General features: G+C 46.0%; 1 long non-coding RNA gene across 1 annotated transcript; it reads left to right on the plus strand.

The window, feature by feature from the left end:
• The first annotated feature begins 1,427 nt into the window (after positions 1-1,427).
• On the plus strand, positions 1,428-8,801 carry LOC102021888. Its single transcript, XR_260972.1, has 3 exons — positions 1,428-1,619; positions 6,731-6,856; positions 8,502-8,801. It is a non-coding gene; the product is annotated as an uncharacterized LOC102021888 (long non-coding RNA).

An 8,801-nucleotide genomic window follows, 5' to 3' on the forward strand; every position in this document is an offset into this window, starting at 1 on the left:
AAATCAGGGACAAAGTTCCTTTTATGTGCTAGGCACTGAACTTGGTGCTATAGAGAAAAAATCCAACAAGGCACTTCCTTCTCCAGGAGCGTAAGCCCAGGTTGAAGTTGTTCCCAGACAAACAATTCAGGGCCACACAGTAAGTATGGTAACTAGGCATGTTGGGACACGGGACCAAAGAGAAGGGAATATGTAAATCTGTCCAGAACCGTGAGAAAGGTGGATAGACAACTAGGAAGGGATTATGCTGTGGAAACCAATGAAAGAGGGGGTATTCATGGTGCCATAGACCACTATAGGACAAGACTTGGAAAGTGTCCTTTGGATTTGATGACCTTGGTCAACATAGTCTCCACTGAAGAGAGATGACAGAGGCTGGCTGTGGCTGAAAGTGAGGCAATGGAGGCCAAAGCCTGACTGCAAAATGTTGACAGAGGGTGGCAGATCCACAGGACTGATGCAAACACTTAGGGCGACCACGCAGCCTGGTGTATTGGGGTGGTCTGGCTTTGGCATTGAAAGTCACGAATCCTGGGAAACTCCTTGGTCCCAGATAAGCCAGAATGGTTGGTCACATCATTGCTACTCATGAAGAAGCCCACTAAAATATTTCCACAAAAGTGGTAAGAAGCATCTATAAATAGCTTGTTACTTAATAATGAGGGTCAGAAGACAAGGAGTTGAAGGCTGACTTTTTCACAAGTGAGGTTATTAACTTTGTTACCTGTGTAATATATATAACTAGCTTCAAACTAGATACTTATGGTGAGATGGCATTGATTGATCAATTGATTGATTCATTCATTCATTTAAAAGATCTTTCCTGAGCATTTAATTCATCCCTGAGGTTCTATATTACTCAGTGTATTTTCTTTGAAAGGCTACTCTGTAAGATCATCCTAGGACCTAAAGCCATGGGAACATGGTTTTTTGCGTTAGAATCACCTAGGATTATCCTGAGTTTTCCAGTCTGATTAATCATACTGGACCTGGTGCTCACTATTACTGGAGAAGCAGTCTGTGGAAGCGCCCCAGGAACAACTCTTTCCCTGTAATGAATCATCCTGCTGAGATTCTCATGGTGCAGGCTGGGTGGCAGGTGAAACAGAGCTCAAGGACCTGGTTCTCCTCCTCTTTTCCCTGGAAGACAGCCTTTCAGGGAAGCTCAAATTTCCCCATGGACCATGCCCCCCTGGCCCTCTGTGATCACTTGTCACCTCTGAACATCCTGGGGTTAAGCCAGTCCTCCATCCGGGAGCTCGGTGTTCTGTTACCATGGCCACTGACACTCACTCCTTGAGTCGTGCAGATGCCCAAACAAAATGTGGAGATTGAAGTCTGAATCCCACCTCAAGTCCTTTCGGTAAGCGGTGACAAGAAGGTGACAGTAACTGTCCCAAACATAGTGTTGTCTTTCCAGCAGCTGAGAAGTGCATGTCCTGAAGGCAGAACCACTTCAAAGAAGAGAGGAAGTCCTTTCGCTGCCTTCAGAGGATGTCTTGGAAGCAGGATGGCTAAATTCATACAACTTGTGTGACCCTGTTTCTGAGGATGCGTTACAATCATCTGAGCCCACCGCGTTCCTCCACCCCAGTGCTGAGACTCCTTGGCGTCACAAGGTGAGTGGAAATATTCACGCCTTGGTGGATTACGTTTCCTGATGCAGCATTTTCATGTTCCCTTAAGCACAGGTACGCTGGGTGGAGCAGTCACTGAGCAGACGATGGGAAGTTTAACCTACGGCTCTGCCCCTCTGCTCCCAGGGTGCTGAGGAGGACATGGGAGAGGAGGGAAGTCCCAGAGGACTCTCCACCAGCAAGACCTTCCCTCCTCTCTGCCTTCCTCCTCAGGGCGGTCGGCCTCCCAGGTGCCTTGGGACATTTTCCCTGAAGCCCCATTACAAGAGCAGCTCTTTCCATTGGTAGAAAATGTCCTAGTGGGCCACTCCAGTCTTGGTAACCTTTCCTCCATCCTGCCCCATAAAAAACCTTTAATTAATGCTGAACCGAGGGAGGGACGGGAGTAGAGGCGTGAGCGCATCGAAACCAATCTTTTACTTTTTCTGTCTGCTGAGAAAATGAACCCCTGAAGACAACCAAACTTGATTTAATATAATGTGTCTATAAGCCCAGCCCCGGGTGTGGATGCCTTTGGTGGAGGGAGATGGAGCCATGGAGAAGGAGGCTGTGGCCGCTTGCTTCAGGGCGACCTCTCAGCTCCAGAGCCATAATGGCCAGAGGCCAGGGCACTGCCTGGAATTAATGGCTGGCTGGGAAAATGGCCCAGGACACAGTAAGGGCCATTAAGCCCAGCCAGTTATTAATCCCCAGTAAGAGCTTGATGCCAAGGTCATTAGAGCTGTTGTGAGGTGAAAAATGCATAGGAAAATCCACAGTGCATGGAGGAGCTACCCTCTGTTCCCGCCCCTGAGACTCAGAGCCGCCGTCCAGCCCCTGCAAGTGGGCAGGGAACCAGCCAGCCGCGCAGGGACACATGTGTGAGCACACACACACGCACACACACACACACACACACACACACAGCTTATCAGTTTTGTTAGCCCCTTTGCACTGCTATAATTTGTAAGCATTTGTCTTCACCCCAGAACCTAGGGCAGTGGGGGCTCATGAATATTTTAGAATATTTTAGAATGTGTGACTGATTCTTTCTTCCATCCCCCTTCCTGCCGCCTCTCTACCCTTATTTTTTTTTTTTTTTAAAGAGAGACAGACCAAAATAAACAAATCCCCAAGCTTAGGAAGCAAGACAACTTTCATCACCACTAACCCCTTCGGGCTGTGGTGACAGGAGCAATTCCTGTTGGGGCAGCGTGCTCAGGAAATCGAGGTCTGACTTCTGTCACAGCCCGAGGAGCCAGAGCAGACAGAATTCTCTGTGTGACCCGGTGGATGCCTCCGGAGCCTTTCTTAAGAGAGCAGACTAGGCCAAGTCAAATTAAACTTGACACATAAAACTCGCAGTGATGTCCTTGCAAACATTTGCAGCCTGGCGGTACCAGGCTTCACTTCTTAAAATTCTGATTTATTTGGCAGAAGGAAATACACCTCAGAGCATAATGCCCATTAGCTCGGTAATGAGACCGGTCTTGCTCTGGGAGCTGCCTGTTGGTCTGGAGCAAACATAAGATATACTAAATGGCTTCAGGTGTTTTGAGAATCTCTGCGTTTTCCAATCGGATGTTTTCCTGTAATTACTAGGCTTTTATTAGCCGTCAATCTCAGTTCAGGCCAACACTTGGGTGTAAGCCATGCTGATTATTTAATGTGATTCACTGGAAAAATGTTACTTTTCCAAGAAGCTCCCTTCCCTTTTATCCAGTGACAAATGTACCCACCAGCCTTTAGGGCCAAGAAGTCTTCCCTTCTCTGCCCAACACCAGTTTTAGTTACTTTCTCATTGCTGGGCCACAATACCTAATACCCACAACTTACGAAGGTTCACAGTTTGCAGAGGTTTCAGTCCCTAGTGGGCTGGCTGCAAGGCAGGGTGATGGGGCAGAGGAACATGGCAGAGAAGTAGCTTATGGCTTGGTGGTGGGAAGCATAGAGGGATCAAGGGGGGAGGAGGGAGAGCTATCGTTGCCGCCCACACCCCAGTGACCCACCTCCTCCACCAGGCTCCACCTCCAAATTATATTTAGCTATAAACTCATGTGTGGACGAATGCACTGATAGGTATCATGCCTCCATGATCCAATCACTTCTCAATCATCTCTGAGTGCATGAAACTTTGTGGAGACATCTAGATATAAACCATGACAACCGCCTTAACTGACTTCTATCCACCTGCTAGCTGGGATAAACTCCTCAGGCAGGGGGCAGTAGTGAGCACTGAGCCATGTGTAAAATAAGTTCACTGGCTTTGAACTTGTTCCTCAACTCCTCAAGGGGGCAATTTTGGGACAAAGCTGTGCAGCGTTCTGAATACATGTTTTCATCTGTATCCCGAACACAGCAAAGGTAATCTCAATGGACAGGTTTGCTGTCTCATTACTGGTGTCCCACTCAGCTGTTCAAGCCAAAATTCAAGGGTCATTCATGGTATGTCTCTCTATGCCCTACAATTCCTCCCACTGGATTTACCCTCTGAACTTCATGCCCACTCCTACCTTCTCATCATCCCTACTGCAACCTCCTTCCCCTAATCCTCAACCATCTCTCCTTGGCTCTTATAGCACTCTGAGCTCTTTAACTTTCCTTCTTTCATCCTCTCCCTCCCTCATATCTGTGTCTCTGGGGCCTGGAGTCATCTTTAATATGTAAATCAGGTCACTTTACTCCTCGGTTTAAATCTTCTAGTGGCTTCCTATTGCTCCAGGAACAAGAAACCCACTCTAATTCAAACTCTATAGCACAGCCCCGAGCCCTGCAGTGCCTGCTGTCATCTATCCCTGGAGAACTGTGTGACGGCTGACAGCCCCTCCAAGCCTCTCTTCCTGATGCCTGCCTGTCTCCTCCTTCATACCTTCAGGTGTTGTATGAGTTACTTATGTGGAATAACCCTCTAAAAAAGTTACATTGGGCTAGATGTAGAATTGCCTCCCTCCTCATCCTTCGTCCACCTCTCAATCTAAGCTAACACCATATCATAACCAATCATAACCATAAACCTTTCCCATCTCCCATCACTCTCCCATTACCCTGGCTTAGTTTTTTTTTTCTTAAATTCATGTATCACTATCTAATGGAATCTTAATTACTGGTTTGGGTGATGTTTATTGTTTTTCTTTCTTCTTAGGATGTAAGTTCCACAGAGGAAGGGATTTTTCTATTCACACAGTATTATCAGCTCCCAGAATGGTACCCAGCACAGAGATGAATTCAACAAAGATTTTTGAACAAATAATTGAATGATAGGGCATAGAAAGCACTCACCACAGTGCTTGGTCCACAAAGGATGTGAAATAGATGTATGTGTTGGATTTAAGTATCACTGGTGTGCCAGTAACCACTTCCTGACCCTTTTTGATTGGATAACTAGGTGTTATTTCCTAAAGCATAGTATTTGGAATTTCGTGTACATTTTCAGAGCCAGTGTCAGCAATAGACCTTCAAAGAGAGGCCCAGGAAATCCCATTTTTAACATTTAATTGCATTCTCTTTTTTAAATGTGTTTTTAACAGCTTTACTGGTGCATAATTTTCGTACCATAAAATTGACCCATTTTAAACATGAGTTGGGCACCATCAGCATAATCTACTTTTAGACTGTTTCTATCATCTGGAAAAGAAATCTCACACCCGCTTGTAGCCACTCTCAATTCCACATCTAGCCCAATGTAACTTTTTTAGAGGGTTATTCCACATAAGTAACTCATACAACAAACGATAAATAGTCACTCTCAACTGAAGTTTTATTTTCTGCAGTTTCAGTTATCCATGGTCAACTGTGGCCTAAAAATACTAAATGGAACATCCCACAAATAAATCTAAAATTATATTGAGTAGCCCTCATGAAATCTTATGCTGTCCTGTTTCTGTTTGCCTGAGAAATGAATCAGCTCTTTGCTCAGGGTGCCCACACTGTATATCCCGGTTGATCGCTAGTCACTTAGCAGCCTTAGTTGGTTGTCAGATTGACTGTCCTGATATCAGTATGGCGGTGCTTGTGTTTGAGTAATGCTGCCCAGTATCCTAAAACTATATCACAATACCCACATCATTCGCTTCTTCTCTTCACCCACGCCTTGTATCATCCCCTATCACAAGAAGGGAGGATATAATAGGTAAGATATTTTGAAAGAGAGAGCTCAGATTCATATAAACTTTATTACAGTATGTTGTTTTGTTCTATTTTATTATCCTTGTTGCTAATCTATAACTGTGCTTACTTTAGAAGTTAAACTTTATTAAAAAATGTAAAGTCTGCATGCATAGGAGAAAGTATAGTGTATATAGGGTATGATACTCTGTGTGATTTGATTTCCACTTGGCAACGCCCCCTGGAAATGTATCCCCCATGCAAAAGAGTTGATAATTGTGTAGGCTTCTAAGTCTAGCTTCTTTCACTTAGCATAATAATTTTGGGATTCACCTGTGCTATAGCATGCATTAGTACTTTGCTTCTTTTTATTGCTCTAATATCCAATTGCATGAACATACCACATTTTACCCTTTTACTAGAGGCTAGACATTTGGCTTGTTTCCATTTTGGGTTATTACGTATGATAGTATTATGACCATTCACATACAAATATTTATGCAGACATACATTTTCATTGCTCTTGGGTAGATACCTAGGAGTGGAACTTCTAGATAATAGGATAATAGGATTTTTTGCGGGGAGTACTGGGAATTGAACTCATGACCTCATACTTGCTGGACAGACTCTTTGCCACTGAGCCCTGTCCCCATCCCAATAGGATAACTTTTGTTTAACAATTTGAGAAATTGCCAAACTGCTTTCCAAAGTTGCTGTACCATTTTACATCCCGCCTATGAGATATAAGGGTTTTAATTTCTCTGTGTGAACACTTAGTATTGTTTCTTTTTTTATCATAACTATTCTAATGGGCAAGAAAAAGTATCTATATGTTTGAGTTGCATTTTCTTGATGACTAATGAAGTTGTGCATGTTTGGGGTTTAAAGTATGCCATTATTTTGAGGTTTCTAATTCCACCCATGGCACCCCACCTTCCATTCTAAGTAAGTGCCACCAAGAAGCGGTGGTCCCACCGGACTCAGGGTCAACACCTGTCTCTCTTCTACAGAGGCCTTGTATGTTGAACCCAGTAGCTAGAGGAGAGTGCATGATCTACACAGAGAAAAGAAACAAAGAAGAGCCCATTAAGCAACATCTTTAACTCTGGAGAGGTAAACTCAGAAGGAAAAATAAGGTGGGTAGGATATATTTCTGTACTGAATTCAAATTTTTGTTAACAAGGGTTAGACAATTCACAGCAGCTAGTCTTATTACATTGAAATGCACTTCACAGAAGCACAGAATAATATGCCTGGCAGAAGTCTCCAGTTGACCTCGGCCGGTGATTCTCACAGCTTGGCTTCCCAGCCAGCAGCAGCAAGGTCAGGAAACTTGGTAGAAATGCATGATCTCAGGTTTCACCCCACACCTACAGAATCAGCTGCTCTGGGGTGGGGCCCACAGTCTGTGTTTTGAAGAGCCCTGCAGGTGATTCTGACCCATCCTCAACATGCAGGACCACTGTGCCACAGCCATACCCTTGTCTTCCAGCGGAAGCTGAAGCTTGGGGCATTATGGGATGCCCACTAGGTCCTGACCTACAGGGAGCAGCTGGGCTGAAGCCCAGATCTCTTCACTGCTGAAAATCGACAGAGATCCGCCTATGTCCCTGGATTGTTCCAAGCCAGTGGGAACTCCCTGAAAACAAATCACGAGTTAATGGTACACTTGAGATAGAACCTAAATGCGGAAGTGGTCTTGTAGAGATGGATGGACGATAGATACTTTGACCCGCCACCCTCATGTGGCAGGGCAGCTGCCTGCTTGTGTGGGAGAAGCCACCAGGAGTAACCAGAAAACATCTCTATCCCCAGCTATGGGAAGATGCTGACTGCCACTGCCTGAGGTGGGGCAGACTGCCCTTGCCCCATCAGTCAGCCTACTGGGCCTCTTGGGGGCCAGTGCAGCCTCTCCTCACAACTGATGAAAGTGACTCCTATGGAAGTAGAGATTTTGCCGATGCAATGGACACTACCTCAAGACAGGGCATCCTGGGTTAGGGCGGGGCCCAGGAGACATGGAAACCCAGAGTTTTGCAGCCTACGAGCACCAAGGAGTCCCTGGCTGCAGATTTGGAAGGCGACAGGGTTGTGTCAACAGATTATGTTCAGTTTTCTATCCTCCAGGTCTGTGAGCCTGAACTCCTATCAGTGGAAGTCATGCCGACAGTGTAATCTGTTCTGGAGGCACTGGAATGCTAATACTTGGTCACCACTGGAAAGCCTCTGCCTATCCCCACCCCCTTCACTTCTCCTCGTCCCTCGGGTAAACTCCAAGTTCTTTACTTGGCTGGAGTCTCTCCTTCTTGCACTTGCCCCCCATGCTGAAGCCCTTCTGACTGGGCCTTGCCTTTCTGTTTCTGACAGTTATTCATATACTTGGCTCCTGAGTCCCTATTCATCTTTCCGGTCACAGCTCAAAAGTCACCTCCTTCAGGAGGCCCCTCCTGATTGCCTGTCCCACTTATTCTATGACAAAGATTAAGCACTCAGAGCATCGCGGAAGTGTTTAATGCCGGGCCAGGGTATGGAGGTGCGCTGTGCAGGGATGCAGCAGGTGCTCAGGAGGGAGATCTCTCGCTTCGTTGGCACCGTACTTTCTCTGCACGCAGCAGATGACTCGCCTCTGTCCCGCACGGGTGCAGACATGCTGTTTGAAGTATGAGCCCACGTAACAGATGACTCTTCCTTGGGATTTTTCTCTGGCTCACCTCGCCTCCTCCCCTAGCTACCTGATGAGGTTTCCTTCTGCGGGCTCTCATTTGTAATTGCTTCCTCTAGGAGGAGACAGACAGAAAGGCCCCATGTGCTCATTAAAACAAACAAAAAGCTGCACTGCCATTAGAGGAAGGTGATGCTTCGTGACCCAGAAGAGCCTGATTCCACAGAACTGGCGCCTTTGCCCTCTGCTGTGTTGGAAAGAGGCCTAAAGTCAACACAGTCCCACCCCAACCTGGGAAGATAATGGAGGATCGAGGCTCAAAGGCCAGGGAATTACAAGAACTTGGAGTCTGGCATACAACGGAATCAAATGCAAGGGGAAGCTGACATTTCAGTTGACCAAGTGAGAAAAACATCTAA

This window comes from Chinchilla lanigera, unplaced genomic scaffold (genome assembly GCF_000276665.1).
Source record: "Chinchilla lanigera isolate Chin_1 unplaced genomic scaffold, ChiLan1.0 scaffold00022, whole genome shotgun sequence".
In the NCBI taxonomy this organism is placed as follows: domain Eukaryota; kingdom Metazoa; phylum Chordata; class Mammalia; order Rodentia; family Chinchillidae; genus Chinchilla; species Chinchilla lanigera.